Source organism: Protopterus annectens, chromosome 16.part0 (assembly GCF_019279795.1).
Source record: "Protopterus annectens isolate FY-2018-M chromosome 16.part0, PAN1.0, whole genome shotgun sequence".
Taxonomy (NCBI): Eukaryota; Metazoa; Chordata; order Ceratodontiformes; family Protopteridae; genus Protopterus; species Protopterus annectens.
Window position 1 is genome coordinate 552,838,068 of NC_056750.1, and position 21,178 is coordinate 552,859,245.

The window sequence follows — 21,178 nt, forward strand, 5'->3', positions numbered from 1 at the left end:
AGGATTTTCCTGAAATTTACTCAATTGCCTGCTACAGCAAGAGCCATGTTTCGCAGAGAGCTTACAAAGCATCAAAATGATCTCATTGCTAAAAGGCATCAGTCAGAAGGATACAAAAAAATTTCCACAGCATTGGATATACCATGGAACACAGTGAAGACAGTCATCAAAAAGTGGACAAAATATGGGACAACAGTGATGTTGCAAAGAACTGGACGTCCCTCCAAAATTGATGAAAAGACAAGATGAAAACTGGTCAAGGAGGCTGCCAAGAGACCTACAGCAACACTTAAGGAGCTGAAGTAAATTCTGGCAAGTACTGGGGTTGTGTACTACATGTGACAACAATCTCCCATCTTCTCCATATGTCTGGACTATGGGGTAGGGTTGCAAGATGGAAGCCTTTTCTTATACAGAAAAACATCCAGGCCTGGCTAAAATTTGTAAAACAATACATAAAGTATCCCAAAAGCATGTGGGAATATGTGTTATGTTCTGAGGAAACCAAGGTTGAACTTTTTGGCCACAATTGTAAAAAGTATGTTTCGTGCAAAAAAAAAAAAAAAAGAAGTTATGTACTCACCATAACGTTCCATGTTTGTTGTCCTTGATTTCGCCTTCCTTCTTGTTGGTTGGGTTCGGAGCCGACTCGGCCGTATTCTAAAGCTCAAGAGATTCCACTGGCTCGAGGCTAGACCCTTTCCCATCATGCCTAGCACTAGTTACCCAGATCTTGTTTGTGATAACCCATGACACTAGACTACCATATGCAAATATATAAACTATGGGCATGCATAAATATATGTGCGTGTTCCCTTTCTGTTTTCTGCAAAGGATACAAACAATAGATCAGATTGTTTGAATTCCTGTGTCCTGTGCAAGTAAAAAAATAATTGTCTATGAGCATCCAGTTGGTGGAGTTTATACTCTGCCTTGTTGCCATAGTTCAGAAAGAATACAGGTAGTTCTATTGATTGATTCAGATTGAACTCTGAGCAAATGTTTGGTAGGAAGGAGGGGTTGGTTCTGACAGAAACACTATCTTTGTGAAAAATTAAATAAGGGGGATGAATGGATAGAGCTTGTAATTCTGATACCCTCTTAGCTGAGGTAAAGGCAATCAAGAAAATCGTTTTCCCAAGATATATATTTAATTGAACATGAATTAGCCGGTTCAAACGGAGGAAGAGTCAAGGCAGCTAGAACTAAATTTAGATCCCAATTTAGATCTTATTGGGGGTCTCAAAAGGATAGTACCCCTCAGAAAAGCTTTGCATAGCCTGTGGGACATAACGTTGGAACCCATTTCTCCCACATGAAAGTTGGAAATAGCAGCCAGTTGAACTCGGATAGTTGCTGCTGCTGCTCCTTGGTTAAAAGTTTCAGCCAGAATTCTAGGATCTTTGAAATAGGTGCAGTAAAAGGGTCAATACTATTTTTGGCCGCCCAACAAGAGAACAGTTTCCATTTGCTAGTATGCAGTTTTCTCGTACAGGATTTGTGAGAGGAAATTAAAATAAGTTGTACTGCGGGGGAGATGTCAGGATGCCTGGGTAAGACGGGAAGTGGAGGAACCAAGCTGTCAGCTTGAGGGTCTGTAAGGAAGGGTGGAGTGTGCCCGATTGATGCATCAGCAGATGCGGAACTGGGTCCAGAATCCTAGGCTCCTCCTGAAGATGGGGCCATAGATACGGGAACCAGTTTGACGAGGCCAGTAGGGGGCAATGAGTATTAGATTGCAACCCAACGATTTTGCTTTCTAAAGAACCTTGGGTATCAGAGGGAACTGGGGAAAGGTATACAGAAGTCCCGGGGGGCAAGTGTGAACAAGTGCATTCCTGGGTGATTGTCCCAGTGGGGGGAATAGGGCAAAATAGCTGCTGCATTTGGCACTGATGGACGTGGCAAAAAGATCACAGCAAGGCTGTCCCCACTTGCGAAAAATCTGGTTCGCAATATCCTGCTTCAGGGATCACTCGTGAGGCATAAGGATAGCCCTGCTTAGCTTGTCCGCTATCACGTTGGATTTCCCCTGGAATGTGCGTCACAATCAGAAAGCATTGGGAAGACATCACCCATTGCCACACTCTTAGAGCCTCTCGACACAAGGGGTAGGATCTGGCTTCACCTTGCTTGCTGATGTACCATACCAATGACATGTAGTCTGTCTGAATTGCAATTGTCCCCATGGGGTGAAAGCTGTGAAGTGCTTGCAATGCCAGGAGCACCGCTCTCATCTCGAGGATGTTTATGTGCAAGTGGTACTCATGTTGTCTCATGAACAGTCTGTCCCAGATAATGCCCCCCCCCCATCTGGGAAGCATTCGTGGTCACTGGTTGGGGGAGGATAAACAGTCTGCCTATCATCAGTTGCATGGACTGAAGCCACCATTTTAGTTCCTTCTTGCAGGTCTCCATGATGAGAATTGCGTGGGACATGGGTAGATCCTGCATGGACTACTGAGCAAACAGGAGCCACTGTGTGGAAGCGTGCCAAGGGAACTAGCGTTATTGCTGCTGCCATTGAGCACACGACTTTTAGAACAAATCTTGCTTGATTCTTTGTCCTCCCGATTAAAATTGCAACCTGGTGTGAAATGGTCGACACCCTCTCCTGAGGCAATTTTGCTATCATGTCTTTGGTATTTAGATCTGCCCCTATAAATCTAATATAGTGACAGGACAACAATGTCGACTTTTCGTAGTTTATAGTGATGCCTAGCTGAGGGCAGAGGCAGACTGTGGTGTCCCATGTCTCGGTTAGTCGATGGTCGGTAGTGGCGGTAAGGAGCCAGTCGTCCAGATATGGAAACATCCGGAATCCTAGATGCCTCAGATGAGCCGTGACTACTGCCTTGCATATGGTGAACACCCTGGGAGCTGTGGTGAGGCCAAAGGGCAGAGCTCTGAACTGGTAGTGACTGCTCCTAGCCAGAAGCACAGAAATCTCCTGGATCGCCTATCCATCTTGATATGGTAGTATGCATCCTGAAGGTTGATGGAGTACATCCAATTGTCCTTTCCCAGGAAAGGAAGTATGGACTGCAGTGTCACCATCCGGAACTTTGTTTTCTTGAGAGACTTGTTGAGTCTGCTGAGGTCCAAAATGGGCCTCCAGTCCCCTGTTTTCTTTGGTACTAAAAAGAACCTTGAGGAAGTTCCAGACCCACTTTGGACTGAGGGGACTTCTTGGATGACGCGTTTTCTTAGCAACCTTTGAACTTCTTGGGTTGCTTGTTCCCTTAGATTGGGTGGCACATCTGGGATGGATTTTTGTTTTCTGGGGAGAGATGGCATGGAGAAAGGAATACTGTATCCCCTGGATATGATCGACTGTACCCATGTGTCTTTTGTAATAGTCTGCCAGGCTTCTGGGTACAGTGACAATCTTCCCCCCACTGCCTCCAGAGCTGGACAGGTGGGCCTCCTTTCAGGAGCGCTGGAAGGGCCTACCAGAGAACGTATCTCTGTTGCCCTGACCCTGCAAGACCCCCCTCTGCTGCGAGGGCAGTGTCTCCCATTATTCCCCCCTCTGCCTCGGGGGGGGGGGATCAATACGTGTGTCAGGCAAAACTCCCTGGGATTTCCAGAACCACATTTTTCCGCCTTTTTGACCTTTAGGATAAGGTCTAGAAGGCGCGGAAAAACGTACTCCCATGGCAGAGGGAATCTTGCCATCCTGCTCGCACCTGGTTAGAGTCTCTTTTACCTTAGGCCCAAACAACGATGAGCCATCAAAAGGGGCATTAGTAAAGGAGAACTTGAAGGGCTCCGCAAACTGACAAAGACATATCCAGGAATGTCTCCGTAAGGCGACTCCTGTGCCTGCAGTCCTGCTCGCTCCATCGGCTACATAGGAAATAAGCCACATGGAGGAGTTAACTACCGAAGATAAGGTTGCAAGCTGAGAAGCAGTTCTATCTGCAGCTTCCGCAGCTGTAGGATATCTCCTAGCTCTTACAGCAGATCCCTATGAAGACAGGTGAAATGGGATAAACAATTCAGTGATCTAAGAGTAAAGGCCTGTGAAGAAAAGACATGCTTCCTGTATCTGTCCATCGTACAGGACTCTCTGTTCGGCAGATGGACAGAAGTAGAGGTCTCTGCTAATTCCTTCTTAGTGACCGCTGCCACCACCATAGCATCAACTGGCACGCCCTTGGTCAGGAAAGATTTGTCATCTGGTGCAGTTATGAACTTATTGGGCCTCCATGGAACTGGTTCCATCAATTCTGGAGAACTCCACGCCTTTCAACTTACTACCCCTAGCAGCGGGTCAAAGGGTGGAGGACACCCAAGAGGTGGAGGGTCGGGAACCGAATGCATCCAGGTACATGGACTCATCTTCAGAAGGGGAAAGGGACATATAGCCACCCCCTCTTCTTGAGGATTTCCAGGATGTCTGAAAATGAGACATCCTCAGAGGGGGACCATGGGGACCCTTCTGAGTCATCCAAGTCCATGTCCGAAGTCAGAGACTCAGGGGAGTCCACATGCTTCCTCTTACATGTCCTCTTCTGAGAGACCTCCTCAGGGGGGGTGCTCTGGAGAGGTTTTGGAAGAGGGGGGGTCACCCAATGGGGTGTCCTGGTGCAATGGTTCGATACGCTTAGAATGGAGGGGTGGTGAGGGGGAAGAGACTGGCTCCATAAGGGACAGAGTAGCTGAAGCCGGGGGAAGAACTGTCTGGGAGGACAGCACACTCCTCCTTATCACTTCGCAGGCACCATGATCCTGACCCGAGAGGGTCCCTGGCTCCTATGAGTCAAGAGACCTCTCCTGCACAGAGGGCGATGGCTCCGAGGCCGATGTGGGAGCCAAGCTCAACTTCGCCGAAGCTCCAAGAGGGAGAGTGGGTTCGGACAAGGGTCTGATGCCCCCCCCCCCCCAGAGCCAACGAAGGAGTGACGGCTCCCAGATCCCTCTGTAGAAGGAGGTATCGAGGAGATCGGAGTGGATGTCAGAACCAAGAAACCGGAGGTATTCGGAACAAACTGTTCCACCACTGACTTCCATGCACTCCGGCTCTGAGCTCAAGTGAGTCGAAAGAGGAATAGACGGTCCGGGGGGGTTGAATAGTCAGCTCCACATCCATACGGGCTGGACTCGGTAAGATTTTGGCGAGAGCCGGTGTCTTGAGTACCCTCTTCACCACCCTCTCCACATCATCGTCTGAAAGGCTCCTGGATGACCGAGAGGAGTGGGTGGATGATTGGTGACTGCCCGCTACAGACTGGAGAAGCGGTGACTGTGGAGCGGACCACACCGGTTCCAAAGGAGGAAACCTAGTCCTTTTGTGACTCTTAGACTGTTCCAAGGACACTGATGGAACCACAGGAGATAAAGTCTTGTCAGACCCAAGAGGTTTTGCATCCGACAAACTGGAAGATTTGTCTTTCTGCTTCAACGTCTCCGAGGTCGGAACTGACGGAGATGTCAGTTTGGAGGATTTTTCTGGTTTTCTTGCCCGATTCCCTTCCACTGGTGTGTCAAAGGGTCCCTTTTAATAAGCCTCTCAATATAAAAGTTTGTTTTTGCACTCCTGCAGGACTCTGGGGCAGAAAGCATGACAAATGGAACACAAGTCCTGCAGGTGCACAGGTCCCAGGCAAGAAACACAGCTAGTATGTCCATCAGTCAGGGACATTTTTTGGAGGGAGCAAGAGTCACACTTTTTGAATCCAGAAGGCTTGCATTCTTTGGGTGCTTCTTTTGACATTACTGATGAGCACAAACAGCAACAAGAACAACAAAATTATAGCTATAGGTATCAAGAAAGGAGAAGTATACCACTCTACAATAACAACAACACTTTATCTCAAATATATATATATTTTTTTTTATATAGAAAGTAACGGAAGGTAACAGAAGGGGGAGAGCCTCTAAATTAAAAGACAACTTCCCCAACCGAGGAGAGCCTCTAACTTAAACAGATAACTCCTTAAGCAGAAAAGGGCGAAGGAGGGAATAAGGGAAAACCCTCTAACTGAAGTGGGGTGAAAGCAAGGGTGAATCCTCTAACTAAAAACAGACTCGTAAGGGAGGATAGGCCTTAAGGAAAAAACGATGGCCTGAACAACAAAAACAGAGACAGGGATCAGAGAACAAACTACTATAAATCTATAGCAAAGATTTCCTTAAAGATTTCAAAATTTTAGCAAAAAATATAATAAGAAAATCAAAAATGTAGCCTGAGCCAGTTTCCAGCAATCTCGAAGCTACAAGCAGCAAACGAGATCAGGGTAACTAACGCTAGGCATGATGGGATAGGGTCTAGCCTCGAGCCAGTGGAAGCTCTCCAGCTTTAGAATACGGCCGAGTCGAAGCGGAAGATTGGCTCCGAACCCAACCATCAAGAAGGAAGGTGAGATAGGGACAACATAACATCAACACTTCGCATCACCAAAAGAACACCACCCCTACAGTGAAGCATGGTGGTGGCAGTATCATGCTTTGGGGTTGCTTTTCTTCAGCTGGAACTGGGGCTTTAGTCAAGGTGGAGGGAATTATGAACAGTTCCAAACACCAGTCACTTTTGGCCCAAAACATTCAGGCGTCTGCTAGAAAGATGAAGAGGAATTTCACCTTTCAACACGACAATGACCCCAAGCATACATCCAAAACAACAAAAGAATGGCTTCACCAGAAGAAAATTAATGTTTTGGAATGGCCCAGCCAGAGCCCAGACCTAAATCCAATAGAAAAGTCTGTGGGGTGACCTGAAGAGGGCTGTGCACAAGAGATGCCCTCGCAATATGACAGATGTGGAGTGCTTTTGCAAGGAAGAGTGGGCAAATATTGCCAAGTCAAGATGTGCCATACTGACAGACTCCTACCCAAAATGACTGAATGTTGTAATTAAAGCAAATGTGCTTCAACAAAGTATTAGTTTAAGGGGGTACACTCTTATGCAACCAGCTTATTGTACATTTTTTATTTTTTGTATTTTTCCCCTAAGAGATTTGTTTGCTTTCCAATTAAATTGTACAGGTTATAGGTCACATTAAAGGTGGGAAACGTTTTGAAATTATTTATTGTGATCTCATTTTTTCTATCACAAAAACCTGGCATTTTAACAGGGGTGTGTACACTTTTTATATCCACTGTATGTGATGGCATTTATTTGTCCCTATCCTTTGAGTATCTTACAGACTGCCCCTGTCCATAAGGGACAAAGGCACTACCCCATGTGTGAATTTGCAATTCCTCATCCCTTGATCCAAAGTGCTTCTGAAGAGGGCCAGGGAAGGGCTCTGCTTAAGGTGAATAGGAAGCCTGTTCCAAAAAAGTGGCAATCTTGGAGACACATCTGTCTCTCCAGTATGTCTTGTTTGAGTCGCTGGCTAACTTTAGCTCCTTAGATTGGGTGATCTTTGTCCTGTTTGACTTGCGGATCTGTCCACCTCCATCAGGGCTGGATTTGTGAGTGCCCTGTAGGTTCAGGCATAAGTCACCTCTTAATAGTTGGTAGAAGAAAGAGTAAAGGGCTTTTAATCCATCCGCACAGGACATGTTGTTTACACCTTGCATTTTCTTTGTGAGGAACCTTCATTTTTTTTCATTTACTAACAAGATAAATCCAGAAAGGCAAACACGCCTGCTCTACAGTGACCCAGGATCGCTGTCTGGTTAAATAACTTTTTCAGAATCACAATATATGCAGACAGAGAATCCAACTACAGACATAAGGATTAAGCTTGTTAGCAGCTCAATGGTTTATATGCACTATACTAGAACTAGGCCTGCTATACTGAATACTGCCTCTTTATCAATAAGTAACACCAATGTTTCCTACATTTACAAAGAACTGCATAATTGCATAAGGCAATTATGATACAGACTGATACAAAGACTTGGCCCACTCTGCACAGCAACTTCGACTAGCAAACCGTTCATCTTCCTATGTGCGGTATGGGTACGCTATTCCACTGCAGTGCTATGGACTAAGCCCAGTGAACACAAAGCCTTAAGCAAATGTGGATTATCATAAACTTCCACCTGTAAGTCTAAAAGAAAAGTCAGAAAACAGGAATTACTTAATGTTCCAGATAAGATACAATCTGCATAGTCTCTTTTATAAAACTGAAGAAGCAACTATAGATTCACAATTTAACAATGTGATGAATTAAGCTGCTTTAAATTACTAAAAACACACTGCAGAGTAACTGGAAAGAAAATAAGCATGTGGCAATGCCAAATGTGGATTTTTATTTTATTTATTTATTTTTTATTTTACATTTGTTGACCGGGCTAGTCTAGCTGGATATATTTCCATTTTCAGTAGAGGCCCGGGGAGAAAAGCTCCACATACAACGTAACAAACAGACATGATAATAATAAACACATAGAATACAAAGAAAAGAAAAAATTTGTAATAAAAATTTGTATAATAATAAAAAAGGTAATAATATCAATAAAAATTAAGGCACATAATCAATGGAGTCCTGATTAGAGTTAAATCAGATTCAAAGCATCTTACTTAATACTAACAGGCTGTGTCTTAAGGCTACTACTATAATAGGAAAAAGTACAAGTAGGAGGAGAAGTAAGAGGAGTACTGTTAGGTACAATGAAGGGAGGTGACAGTAGTTAAGAAATAAGAGAAGAAGAGGGCTAGCAAGAGGTGATAGGAGAGGAGAGAGAAATAGGTAGAGCAAAGAAGGATTAGAAGGAGGAAGAAAGGTAGATAGTAAGTATAAGAACCCAGTAAGGTTAGATGTCAGGTAAGGGGGGGGGGGGATCAGTCAGGTGTATTACATGAGCAAAGCCAGTGATTTTGGAAGTACAGTTTGATTTGTTGTTTGAAGAGGGGTAGAGATGTGATTAGAGTTAAATCCCTAGGTAGCAAATTCCAAGCTCGGCCTACAGTATTACTAAATAGAGTCTCCAGCTAAGTTATGAGCCTTTATAGGTTTGGTCAATAATTTACAAGAGGAACAAAGGGAGGGAAGATTATTATAAGGGAGTAAAAGCTGTGATAGTATAGGGGTGTTATCAGGTTGGTATAGAATTTTGTGGGCAATAGTAAGTTGTGAGATTATAATATAGTTTTGTAGTTCTAGCCAGCCTAAAAGTTTCAGGTTAAGGCAGTGATGGGTTCTGAAAGGGTTACCAGTGGCGAAGCGGGCAATGTTATTATAGCAAGTTGCTAGTTTGTTTTGGTTAGTTTTCTTGAGGTTAGTGAAGATAGGAGAGGCATAGAAGAGAGTAGATAAAAGATGGGAGTGGGCAATAGTAGCTCTAGCTGATGGGGTGAGGAATGGTTTAATACGATATAAGGATCCTATCTTTCTACTGATTTGATGGTGTTGTTGATGTGTTGATCAAAAGAGAGATTGTTATCAATGGTTATTACTAGCAGTTTAGTTGTAGAGTCTGGAGAGATGACAGTGTTGTTGTTTGACAAGATGGTGAAATTAAATGGGGGGGTACGAATAGTGCGGGTGAAGAGAAGAAGTTTGGTTTTTTTAGCATTAAGGAGAAGATATCGTCTAGTAAACCATGTTTCTACAGTGTTAAAGATGTTTTGGGTTTGTGAGATTAGATCAGAGGAGGAGGATGCTGAACAAATAATAGTGGAGTCGTCTGCATATTGAATACAGGTGGCTCGAGGAATTGCAGAGTGGAGGTCATTGAAGTAGAGGGAGAATAGAAGTGGACCAAGAATAGAGCCCCGAGGAACTCCGATAGAAATGGGCAGTAAGGAGGAGATATGGTTGTCCCAGAGAACGGCTTGTTGTCTGTTGTTGAGATAAGAACTAAACCATTTGATGGTGAGAGTGTCAAATGAGAGGGATTTAAGGATGTTAATTAAGGAAGAGTGGTTAACCATGTCAAATGCTTTTGAGAGGTCAATGAATAAAGCAGAAGAGAAAAGATTATTGTTGCGATTGTTGTTAATGGTATCTATAAAGGAAAGGAGAGCAGTAGTGGTGCTATGGTGGGGTCTAAAGCCATGTTGACAGTTAGCTATAATATTGTGTAACTGTGTTTTAACTAGTAACCAAGTGCAGTAAAGTGAAAGGATGCAGGGAAGAACAGAAGACACTGCAAATTATTGCCAGAACACATCAGACATTACAGTCTCTGAAAATGAATTGTACAAACCCTAACGGTTCTCCTTTCTTCAATAATTTCCTCCGATGCTTACTCAGCTACAGCTTTCTTACAATTATTATCCACCTAGTGTAATTCTTCTCTCCTTTTAGAAATATTTTTTCACAAAAATGTTTTACTACACCAAGGTCCTATTGTAAGACTATGTATTCCCATAAAGTGAAGTCATTATTGACTTCGCTGTACAAGTATCTCCGTTTTTGTATGTGAAACATATGTTAGTTGTGGATTCTTGTACTGTATACTTCCGATTTGGTTTTGCTTAAATCTCTTTTATGCATAATCTTAAATTGTATACAATTCTCCAATATTTGTTTAAACTTTCATGATTGTTCTGTTGACTGTACAAAATATGGAGTTCTGGGGATCCATTGAAAAGGGGTTCATGTTAAACCCAAGCAGACTATCCCAGTAAAACAAGTCCACAGTGCCTACGAAAGGAAAAACTCATCGTTTAGGTTAATAAAACTGTTTTATTATCACAATCCAATATTAACGCTCCTTCCAAACATACGTTTTCGTCCACCCTGGACTTCATCAGATAAGTGTCTTTTGCCCATTAATACATTTATATACCTTTATTCAATTAATTCATTAAAACCAAACCAATGAAATAGCCCAATTACTTTCAAATTCATCAAATCAAATTCATTATAATAGCTCATATTCATTAGTTAAACCAAGTATATATTAAAAATGTTTTATGATGTTGATTAATTGTTTGCCTACCTAAAGTTCTTAAAAAACAAGCTTAATACCTATTAATTAAATAAATAAAAATGTTTAAAAACCTTAGAAATAAAATAAATTATTTCTCTTTTAAATAAATACTTAAGAACATTCACATTAAAAACATTCACATTGAAATACTGTTTATTTCTTTAGAGTCTTGCCCCCTCTGGTGTCTCTTTGTTGCTATTACAATTAAATTTTATTTGATTTTATTTTCAACAAGGACACAATAGACAGGTAGTCATTTAATCCTGGTTCTTTTCCTGCTTCTAAGCTAACCTGCCACCATAGCTCTTTACTTTCAAGAACCTCTTCCCAGGGGCCACCTCTATTATCTATCTTAATTTGTTCCAACACTAAAAATCTAAAACTATACCCATTACAGGCTTCACTATGTTTATAAAGTGCATTCGTTTCCTTCCCCTTATTAATGTCATAAATATGCTCGTAGATTCTTTTTTTGAGTTTTCTTTCCGTCTTACCTACGTAGAAAGATTGGCACTTCCCACACACCACTAAATACACTACTCTACTTGAATCACAATTATAAAACCCTTTGCTCTTAATATTTCTTTTTCTACTACAAATGTTAACCTCATTTGTATTCATAATGTACGGACATTGATGACATTTCCCACATTTAATGGACAAAATAATATATGAAGGGAAAATGAATAATATCTTGAGGGATGAAACCAAGTACAAAACAGTATCCAGAAATGAAGTTAATATGGCTTATTGTAAAATTGATCTGTTAATTCATGACTTATTATTAGAAAATGTTATTAATGAGAAAACATATAGGTACTTGGAAGTAAAGAAACCCAGAATTGCAACAATTTTTGGAATTCCAAAAATTCATAAGAATTTAAATAACCCCCCTCTAAGACCCATAGTATCTTCTGAGGGGTCGAAAACAATACCCCTGGCGAAATATGTAGACTTCAAAACGAAACACATTTGGGTGAATAAAAAAGTGATTTTGAAAGATTCATGGGACTTTCTTAGGGAACTAAAAACTGATTTATATAAAGAGGACTTGATATTCATTACCATAGATATAATAGACTTGTTTTCCAGTATACCATGTAAAGAAGGAATGGAGATATTTGAAGAAAGTATATTTTCTGATAAAAAAATGACACAAGATGAAAAAACAAGTACAGTTGCACTCATGGACACAATATTGAAAAACAATTTCATTATGTTTGGAGGAGAATTTTTCCAAAAGATTTCAGGTGTGTCCATGGGTGCGGCATGTGCACCTACGTTTGCAAATATTGTGTTAAGCAAATGGGAAGAAAAATATATACTTAATTCTTGTTTCAGTAAGTATTGGTTAATATACCGTAGATTTCTCGACGATATAGTTATGTTTTGGACTGGGGGAGAAGAAATATTTTATGAATTTTTTGAATATATAAATCAGACCACCAGTTTTTTAAAATTTACATATACTATGAGTTTTGATAGTTTAAAATACCTTGATGTGGAAGTTTATAAAAAGGAAGGTCAATTTGAAACTAAAGTACACAGAAAGGACACCTACGTGAACTCTTATTTACATTATGATAGTGGACACCCCTTACATTGTAAGAAGAATATTGTGAAGGGTCAGTTGGGTTCTAGAATGACCAGTAACCAAACTGACTTTATAAAAGAATGTGAAAAACTAGAAAAAATGTTCAAAGATAGAGGATACCCAAAAGATTTTGTAGAAAAAAATGAGAAAAGAAGTGGAAGAAGGAAGGATTGATAGATTCCAACCAATAAAAGGGGTAACATTTGATGGTCACTTTGATGAAGGAAACAATAAAGAAAAAAACTTAATGAAAGGGTATCAAAAGAGTTTAGTGGTAGAATATAATTCAGCTAATAAGAACTTGAGAAAAATTCTGGAAAAGGGATGGTTTACTTTTTCGTTATTAACTGATATAGATGAAATAAAAAAGATACAACCCAAAATAATACACAAAAATGCTCCAAATTTGAAGGGTATACTGGAAAGAACAGGATTTAATAAAATGGGATTAAATAACAAAAGGAAAGGAACTTTTAAATGTGGGAAATGTCATCAATGTCCGTACATTATGAATACAAATGAGGTTAACATTTGTAGTAGAAAAAGAAATATTAAGAGCAAAGGGTTTTATAATTGTGATTCAAGTAGAGTAGTGTATTTAGTGGTGTGTGGGAAGTGCCAATCTTTCTACGTAGGTAAGACGGAAAGAAAACTCAAAAAAAGAATCTATGAGCATATTTATGACATTAATAAGGGGAAGGAAACAAATGCACTTTATAAACATAGTGAAGCCTGTAATGGGTATAGTTTTAGATTTTTAGTGTTGGAACAAATTAAGATAGATAACAGAGGTGGCCCCTGGGAAGAGGTTCTTGAAAGTAAAGAGCTATGGTGGCAGGTTAGCTTAGAAGCAGGAAAAGAACCAGGATTAAATGACTACCTGTCTATTGTGTCCTTGTTGAAAATAAAATCAAATAAAATTTAATTGTAATAGCAACAAAGAGACACCAGAGGGGGCAAGACTCTAAAGAAATAAACAGTATTTCAATGTGAATGTTTTTAATGTGAATGTTCTTAAGTATTTATTTAAAAGAGAAATAATTGATTTTATTTCTAAGGTTTTTAAACATTTTTATTTATTTAATTAATAGGTTTTAAGCTTGTTTTTTAAGAACTTTAGGTCGGCAAACAATTAATCAACATCATAAAACATTTTTAATATATACTTGGTTTAACTAATGAATATTTATGAGCTATTATAATGAATTTGATTTGATGAATTTGAAAGTAATTGGGCTATTTCACTGGTTTGGTTTTAATGAATTAATTGAATAAAGGTATATAAATGTATTAATGGGCAAAAGACAGTTATCTGATGAAGTCCAGGGTGGACGAAAACGTATGTTTGGAAGGAGCGTTAATATTGGATTGTGATAATAAAACAGTTTTATTAACCTAAACAAAGAGTTTTTCCTTTCGTAGGCACTGTGGACTTGTTTTCTTGGTAATTTAAGTGCCTAATACACCTTTTGGTAGACTATCCCAGTAAACAAAGGCAAAATAGAAGTAATACATAATAATTTACTATTTTGTCTTGCACATAGACTTTGCAAGCTTCACTGGTTAAAGGTTGAACCAAGTACTGCCATTCTGTTTCACATCTTGGTTTATTTGTACTGAAGAACACGATACCTGAATCAACCTACTTCAGGAGAAAAATAAAAAAAAGCTTTTCAAGATGAAACCAAGCAATAAAATTAAATACATTCATATAGAAATGAACAGCAAATTAAAACAGGAATAGTTGGTTCTACAAGTCATATGAAAATACTAACCTCTGAACTTGCCATTAGGAGAAAGACCTTTTCGCCATGATGTAGTACAGAGAGAGAGATGAAATGAACAGAGATGAACAGGTAAGGCCCACACCTTTCATACTGTTTCTGGTTATGTATTTTTTTGGTCAAGTACCAATCTAAAAACATCCTGACAAAGTTATAGTCACCTGTCCTGTTTTGGGTGTTTCAACCACAACTTAAAACATTTTACAATGAAACAATTGTCCAGTACGTTTTGTACTGGCACCTGTATTGGTACAAACAAATAAAGGAAATAATCAAATAAAAGCTAACCAAAGCTTTTTAGACATGAAACAGGGGTCACAACAGGGGAAGCAAATGTCCCCAGTTAGGCAAACTTGAATACGACAGCTTGGGAATCAGGACATATTTTTCTTTTTCTTCTTCTTTTACATTTATGAATTATATCAAATATAAGTATTTTACAGATATTTAAGTATGGTTAGGCAAAGTTAATACTGCCTTTACAGTGTTTTGTCAAGGTTTTGTGACTTACTGTCACACCACCATTTGTGGTGTACAAAGTTCCAAATCTACATCAATGGTAAATCGGTGAACTGCCTTTTGTTTAAATAAAAATGCCCCCATAAAATTTTACTTCCCCAGCACCAAGGTTTAACATTGATCTTTAGCCTCAGCGACATCAACTGAGGGAAAACATGAGCAGCATCTTACACTTCAATGGATGCAAGTTCAGTGATGGCTGGTGACTTCAAATCAAAGGGGGGGCTGCAGAACACAGCTAAATGGGCATGGTCAACTAAAAAGGGGCAAAACTATGCTACAGTGGGATCAACCCTGACCCATGCTTATCAATTTACATAAAGTGCTCAGTCACTACTGCACATGCTGAATAGTCTACCAACCAATACCAGACTAAAGCGCATTTCAGTTAAGTGTTTTAGGTTCTGCTTGGAAAGCAAAAAAAAAAACAACAACAAAAATGACAACACTGTCATTAAGGTAAGTATTTTTTTTTTCACATAAACAACAGTTCAGAGCTTGTGGTGAATCTTACTTCACTCAAATGCACTCTCGCAAAGTAAGCCAGAACTACAGTCATTCCATTTGCACATAGGCATTGCCCCCATCCCAAATGCCTACCCAGAGAATCTGCTTTGAGCCTACATTTAAAATAATGAAAGTAAAAGACCACGGTTACATTACTGTATTTATTTCACATCACATAGCAAGAACTTGCACTTGATCTTACTTCAGTTCACCCATACATACATTGCTCATGCAAGAGTAGAGTTTGTTTCTACAACAAAACATTGACAAACAATTCTAATTTACCTTAATTAACTCTGCTAAAAGATATTGGATTAAAAAAAAAAGATAAAAACATGTCATCCACAAACGTCCCCCAGAGCACACTGCATACCTAGTATTTCTAACTCCTGCCAGGATATAACATTAAAAAAAAAAAAAAAAAAAAAAAAAAAAAAAAAAACACATTGCCTCCTTAGTATCAGGTTAACCCTGCCAGGATAGCACATTAAAAAAAAAGTCATCAACAGCAAAACAACCACCTCATTGTAGATTCGGGCTTCTACTACTATCTGGTTTACTCTGCCAGACTCCAGGCCCAGGACATCAGAAAGAAAATTTGTACAATTCCTGCACCACTTAAAAGTACCCGGTCAATACTGTCTCAAATCATAATTAACCTGGTCGGACCTGCCAGGAAAAAATGCAGACAGTATCTGGTTGGCCCTACCCAAAATCAGTCAGAAGTTAACTTAAGATTTTTTTTTTTTTTTAAGTTGACTTAAAAAAAAAAAAATCTTCCTTGCCAAAGAATCCTTGGCTTCTCTTACTTGTCAAAGAGGTTATCCGACGATGTGATAAATGAAAAAATTTAATGATCCACTCAGTTCTTGTTTTTGGATTGTGATCACCCATTTGACTTTCTCGCCCTCTCCTTTGCAAATTAACTGCAACTTAAAGCACGGTAAGACAACCCAAGAGCAACAAGAGGACTAATCAGCAGCCATGTCACATACTCAGATTACATGAAATGGCTGCTGACCTAGAAATACAGTTGCCCTTGTGAACCATGTTAAGCCTAGCCAATTTCTCCTGGTGAGAATAAACACCTGTACCTCTTGTCTGAGGTAAAACACCTTAACAATAATGCCAACCCCATGCTCACTAAACTGAATATAGATTCAATTTTAATACTTATAAAAAGTCTAGAAAATTTCAGAAAGTTCAGGTTAATCTTAGAGGCCCACATCATGACATGTAGTGCCAATGTGAAATTTTAAATAACAGACAACTTTGGTACTAGATATCTAGAAAAAACATTTTCAGACTATTCATCTTACTGGGCTACATCACAGAATTTGAGGTGTCAAAGTGAAATTTCATCTTAACATTTCCTAGCAGTTTAATAATGTTTTCAGGTTCCTGTACAACATTATGGTCCAAACGTGCAAGGACAGTCAAACACTGAATGAAGTAAGGTCTCATATATGGCATCTGGCAAATACGATGTAAATCTGTACATACAGCCTACCTAGACTTAGCCAAGGCTTTTGACACTATCCCCCACTCAGGCACCACTGACAAACTCACCCAGATAGATATTAACCCTTATATCATTAGATGGGCTGCTAACTGAATCACTGATATAACACATAATCAAAATAGAGGAATCACCTCCAACAGCAGACCTGTAACTAGTGGTGTTCCACAGGGATCAGTCCTGGGACCTCTACTATTTGGAATCTATTTCTCCAAAATACAAGCAAAAACTAAAGGTCTGTGGCTAACAATGTTTGCTGATGTCTGCAAAATGGCAGTCATGGAATCTCCAAATGTCAACATCCTGCAAGTCGGTCTTACAAAAATAATGACTGGTACCAAAGTCATGGCCTTAAATGCAATGCAAAAAAATGTATCATCATTTTTGGTAAGAACGATGTTCCTACTAACTACCACATCAATAGCAACACCCTAAGTACGCACTCAGTGGTGACAGACCTGGGCACACAGGATGACAGCAACCTTACCTTTGATCACCACGTCTCCACAGTGGTAAGAAGGGCATTCTATATTGCTCATCTCATAAGCAAGGGCATTGCCTCCAGAAAAATAAATAAGTTACAACCTCCCTGTACTCTTCCCTCAAGAGGCCAATAATTCAGTAAAATGCCCATTTTAGTATGTACCTTTCCAAGCAATAGCAACAATTGGAGAGACCACAAAAGCTCCTCACAAAGAAAATTCAAGGTCTTCAGCATATGTCCTATGCGGATCATCTAAAATCACTGTCACTTTATTCTGTTTCATACAAACTACTAAGAGGCGATCTCTGCCTTGCATACAAGGCAATCTCTGACTCTGCTTTACTGGAAATGCTGCAGATCCACAAGTCAAATGGTACATGGGTTACGTACTCTAAAGTCCTTAACCTGGTATAGGACATTAACAGAATCTGCTGGAGGGACAGATTTGTCTCCCAGAGGTTACCACACCACTGGAACAGACTCCCACTTCATGTCAAACATAGCACCTCATTGAACGACTGGATGGTTAACAGTAAAATGACCCATGAGGATTCCATCCATGTCCCTCTTGGACAGGGGCAATAGGTGCTGATCATGGAAATAAGGGTAGAACTTGGCTAGGCTTTTATGGGCCCTAGGGCCATTAGTTTAATAACTTCCTACAATCCTACTGGGTCTATATTAAATCAGTGAACACTTAAAATAGCGAATGCGGACTTATCGACCCTTTAAAAGCGAAAGCTTGAAATCCTGAAGAGATGGAACAGCGATTTTTTTTCCCAGGGGAAAAAAAATTGCTGGGCCGTTTTCGGTTCTTTGCCATTTCCTCCAATGTGGTGCGATCTCTGAGTTGGTATATTTAAGTAGGGGGTGGGGGAGCACAGCCCCCCTCTTTACTTAGTGTTTTGAAGTTTTGGTTTGTTTTTTTTTTCTTTGTTTTTTTTGTGGAACAGCAATTTTTTTTCTCTGCCCAATGATGGGGGAATGAATGAGCACTAGTGGGCAACTTGTTGGTTGATAGGTATGGAGGCCAGATAAAGAATACAGGAAAAAAGTTATCACCTTTTTATTTGGCACACAATCAGTTGTGATGGACTGGGGCACCCAGGTTGATAGCAAACTGACTTTTGACCACCATTTTGCCTCCGTTATACGGAAAGCTTTCTACATGGCCCACCTCATTAGGAAGGGTATGTCATCCAGGGACATGGAGGTCTTAACATCCCTGTATTCTTCCCTTATAAGACCCATTATTGAGTACAATGCCCCTTTCAGCATGTACCTCAAAGCATATGCAGCAGCTGGAGAGACCACAGAGGTTCCTCACCAGAAGAATCCAGGGCTTTAAACATCTAACCTAAACAGACAGGCTAAAAGCCCTGTCCCTCTACTCAGTCTCATACAGACTCCTCAGAGGCATCCTCTCTCTGGCATACAAAACAATCTCAAACCCCACCTTGGTGGGACTGCTGCATATCTGAAAATCAAGCTCCATTCGAGTAAACCACACGCGCGACCTCAACCTGGTCTGGGATATTAACAGGACTTGTTGGCAGGACAGATTTGTGTCCCAGAGACTCAACCCCCCTTCTGTGGAATAGACTCCCTCTCCACATCAAGCAGAGTACCTCATTAAAGCTTTTTAAGTGCAACCTGGATAACTGGCTAGGGAACAGAAAATACACCCTTGGAATTCCACCTGTGTCCCTGCTGGACAGGGGGATCAGGTGCTGGCTTGTCGGAACATGGGCTAAATTCTTGGCTATGCATTCAAGGACTTCAAGGCCAATAGCTTAGTAACGTCCTATGATCCTAAGAGTGAAGCAACCAACTTCCTTTTCTAATGAAAGAGTCAAGACTGTACTGTATAAACAACTACATATCTACTATATGTCAAATATGAAAGGAAGTTGCTTATAAGATATGACATAACAGGAAACAGCTGAAATTAAAGGGGTATGATTACAAAGGGCTGAAAGCAAACAGAACTGATAACATAAGGATGTGATAATGATACACAATGCATTTTGTAATGTCATATAATGTTGAGATTGTTAGGTGAAATGAAAAATTTTTTTTATGTACTAATAAACTGCTACTGTTTTTGATATAAAACATGGGATTTTTAACATTCACCTGAAATATGACCAATTTAGGCAGATGGGCCCTCAGTTTAAAATCTCAAAGAAAAAAAAATAATTTTCCTTTTTAGTAAAGAATATTGTCTGCTGCTGCCTTCTGCTACCTTACTCCATCTCATCTGCTTTCCGTATGGAACTAGAACAGCCTTTTATCTGGAATGGAAACACCCTTAAACAAAATAGCATCAAAAACACAACACAGCTATATGCCTTATAGCCTATAAGATTGTGTATATAATTTACTTAAGCAATTACAATTTTGCCAATCCTTAACATTTTAAGTCAAAATAATTAAAATATGCTGTCTGGCAGTAAGCAATTCTGACCAAAAGTGAAATTTTATACTGCAACTGTAAAATCTCCTTTAGGAAAGTAATATATAGTAATGATCCATTAGTTCACAATGTAAAGACAAACCAGGACCAAATTTGAGAAGTGCCAATGCTCATACTTCTGCTATGTTAAAAAAATGGTACTGTATTATAATGTCTTCTAATCCTACATGTCATACTGGAGGCAGTTTTTCTGACACTTACTGCTGCTTCCTGCTTCCACAATGCAGTTGTGTGACAAAAAATATGGCCATCCTTTCACTTAAGTGGCATATGTTGCTTGTAGGGAATGCTTACACCCATCACTGAGAAAATAAGTCCAGGTAGAAAATTAACCACACAATAACAAGAAATTTAGCAACTTTCACATGCTGAGACAAGGAAAAGATCATTTAACTCTCACATCTAGCTGCAACTAACAAACATTAGAGCATCCTTAAAATTCAATGGACAGACTTCAGGGGCTACTGAAACGCATTGAGGTTTAAGTAAAACGACTCTCAAGAAAAGTCAAACCAGTATCAAACTGTGGAGGGCCAAACAGTGGACTGTGGAAAGGTGCAGCTTTTGCTATAACAAACATGAAGGTTGCCCTCATCATGCCATTTTCAAGTTCACCAATTAATAAGTAACATTAACCAATTACACTGAAGCAAAAATGGTTAGTTACAGGGTGCAACTGAGCTTCATGCAGTCATCTATCATTTAATTCCTTCATTCTCTATTTGCAAACAAATGTCACTTAACAGTACTTCCACAGTCATCCCTGGCAATTTATGCACAGTGGGCTTAACCAGTTAAGAAAAAAATGTTATGCCTTACCATAACGTTCCATCTGTGTTGTTGATTTTCTTTCATTCATCACTGATGGGTTCAGTTTCGAGCCCTTGGAACAGAGTCGCTTGTGCCAGCCAAAAAAACTCTCGAGCTAAGCTTTTACCCATAGTGCCCTTCTCCCGGTTACTTCAGATTGAGTTTGCCTAGTAATAGTAAAGCAGAGGCCATTTCTGCGCAAATGCCCTAACTCACCACTTGGACCCAAAGTATCCCCCAGGAGCCTTTGGAGGGGGAAGGAGGGTGGGAAGTGACGAATGAAAGAAAACAACAACACAGATGGAACGTTATGGTAAGACATAACTTCTTTATCTGATGTTGTTAATCTTCTTTCCAGTCATCACTGATGGGACAGAATCCCAAGCTGCCTTGAGGTCCATGGCCGGCCCTTATAGAAGAACATTCCTGAGTACCATTAAGCCAAAAGGCAGCTTTCCCTCTGGAGACCACATCTAATTTGTAATGATTAATAAGAGTGTTGGGGGTAGCCGATGTGGCTGTAGCACACATATCATCCATAGAGGCTCTCGAATGGAAGGCTACAGAAGTTACCATAGATATGATAGTGTGGGCTTTAACATTCTGTGGAATAGGCTTTTTTGCATGCGAATAGATGCAACTTATGCAA

The 21,178-nt window shown here is 40.0% G+C and overlaps 1 protein-coding gene across 5 annotated transcripts in view; it reads right to left on the reverse strand.

Moving 5' to 3' along the window:
* The window catches only part of USP20 (ubiquitin specific peptidase 20), a 5,014,215-nt gene that overhangs the window by 4,784,176 nt on the left and 208,861 nt on the right, over positions 1–21,178 (reverse strand). The window lies entirely within an intron of this gene.